At 44.5% G+C, this 1,957-nt stretch overlaps 1 non-coding gene across 1 annotated transcript; it reads right to left on the reverse strand.

Annotated features, from left to right (window-relative positions):
• Window positions 1–599: 599 nt before the first annotated feature.
• LOC112128952 (U2 spliceosomal RNA) lies at window positions 600–788 on the reverse strand. The gene has a single exon (XR_002911393.1). It is a non-coding gene; the product is annotated as a U2 spliceosomal RNA (small nuclear RNA).
• Between the last annotated feature and the right edge of the window lie 1,169 nt (window positions 789–1,957).

Consider the following 1,957-nt stretch of genomic DNA (forward strand, 5'->3'; position numbering starts at 1 on the left):
GAGAGGTTACAGAAATCCTATCAAGTCTTCCTATACACCTTTCACCTAGATTCCCTTAATAGTAACATCTTACATAATCATAGTGGAATGATCAAAATCATAAAATTAACATTGACATAACATTATTAACTAATAATAACATTAGTAGTAGTAGTATGCTTTATTGCAGTTTCATCATTGTCTCACTAATGTTCTTTTCTGTCCCAAGATTCCACATTGCATTTAGTTGTCCTGTCTCCTTAGTCCCCTTCTTCTTTTTTTGTTTTTTCGTTAAAATTTGTATTTTTTTCAGCCGGGCGTGGTGGCTCATGCCTGTAATCCCAGCACTTTAGGAGGCCAAGGCAGGCGGATCACGAGGTCAGGAGATCAAGACCATCCTGGCTAACACACTGAAACCCCGTCTCTACTAAAAATACAAAAAAATTACCCAGGCGTGGTGGCAGGTGCCTGTAGTCCCAGCTACTCAGGAGGCTGAGGCAGGAGAATGGCATGAACCTGGGAGGCAGAGCTTGCAGTGAGCAGAGATGGCACCACTGCACTCCAGCCTGGGCGACAGAGCGAAACTGTGTCTCAAAAAAAAAAAATTTTTTTTTTCAAGGTTTGGGTGCACTGTTCCTGGAAGTACTGCAATACTAGGTCAATGTGTGGAGTGGATGTAGCAAGCTCTTATTCGATCCTGTTTCCAAAAATCCATGTAATATATTGTCCTTGGATAGAGGACATATCAGATATGAAACTGATAAAAACAGATACTATACTTGATCTTAGCCAAAAGGCCAAGAAGTGATCCTTAGTCTCCTTCTAAGAGAGTTTCTTAGTCTTTCTTTATTGTTCATGATATTTGTATTAATTTTTTAATTAAAAAATAATCAGGGAGGCTGGGTGCAGTGGCTCACGCCTGTAATCCCAGCACTTTGGGAGGCCGAGGCGGGTGGATCACCTGAGATCAGGAGTTTGAGACAAGCCTGGCCAACATGGCGAAACCCCGTCTCTACTAAAAATATAAAAAATTAGCTGGGCTGTGATCCTAGCTACTCAGGAGGCTGAGGCAGGATAATCGCTTGAACCCGGGAGGTGGAGGTTGCAGTGAGCCGAGATTTCACCATTGCACTCCAGCCTGGGCAACAAGAACAAAACTCCATCTCAAAAAAAAAAAAAAAAAAAAAAAAAAAAAATCAGGGAAATGTTTCCCTCTCTTCTTCATTTGCTTCCTTTGAATATTTTAGTCTAAAGCCATTAGGTTGGGTTACACAAAATCTGCATCAGTGGGGCATGTGGTAGTTGCATTTTAGGGGCCTGTCATGGGGTGCATCAGTCTGTTCTCACATTGCAATAAAAAATACCTGAGGTAGCAGAGCACAGTGGCTCATGCCTGTAATCCCAGCACTTTGGGAGGCTGAGGGGGGAGGATTGCTTGAGGTCAGGAGTTCAAGACCAGCCTTGCCAATATGGTGAAACTCCATCTCTACTAAAAATGCAAAAATTAGCTGGGCATTGTGGGTGCCTGTAATCCCAGCTACTTGGGAGGCTGAGGCACGAGAATCACTTGAACCTCAGAGGCGGAGGTTGCAGTGAGCCAAGATTGAGACAGCGCCACTGCACTCCAGCCTGGGCAACAGAGCAAGACTGCTTCAAAAAACAAAAACAAACAAACAAACAAAACCTGAGGCTTAGCTGGCTCACAGTTCTGCAAGCTGTACAGGACACATGATGCTGGCATCTGCTGGGCTTCTGGAGAGGCCTCAGGAAACTTACAGTCATGGCGGAAGGCAAAGGAGGAGGAGGCACATCACATAGCCAGAGCTGGAGCAAGGGAAAGAGGGGGAAGGTGCCACACACTTTTAAACAACCAGAACTCACTATCATGAGGGTAGCACCAAGGGAATGGTATTAAACATTCATGAGAAGTCCACCCTCATGATCCAATCACCTCCCACCCAGCTCTGCCTCCAATACT

The sequence above is a fragment of the Pongo abelii genome, chromosome 15, assembly GCF_028885655.2.
Source record: "Pongo abelii isolate AG06213 chromosome 15, NHGRI_mPonAbe1-v2.0_pri, whole genome shotgun sequence".
Classification (NCBI taxonomy): domain Eukaryota; kingdom Metazoa; phylum Chordata; class Mammalia; order Primates; family Hominidae; genus Pongo; species Pongo abelii.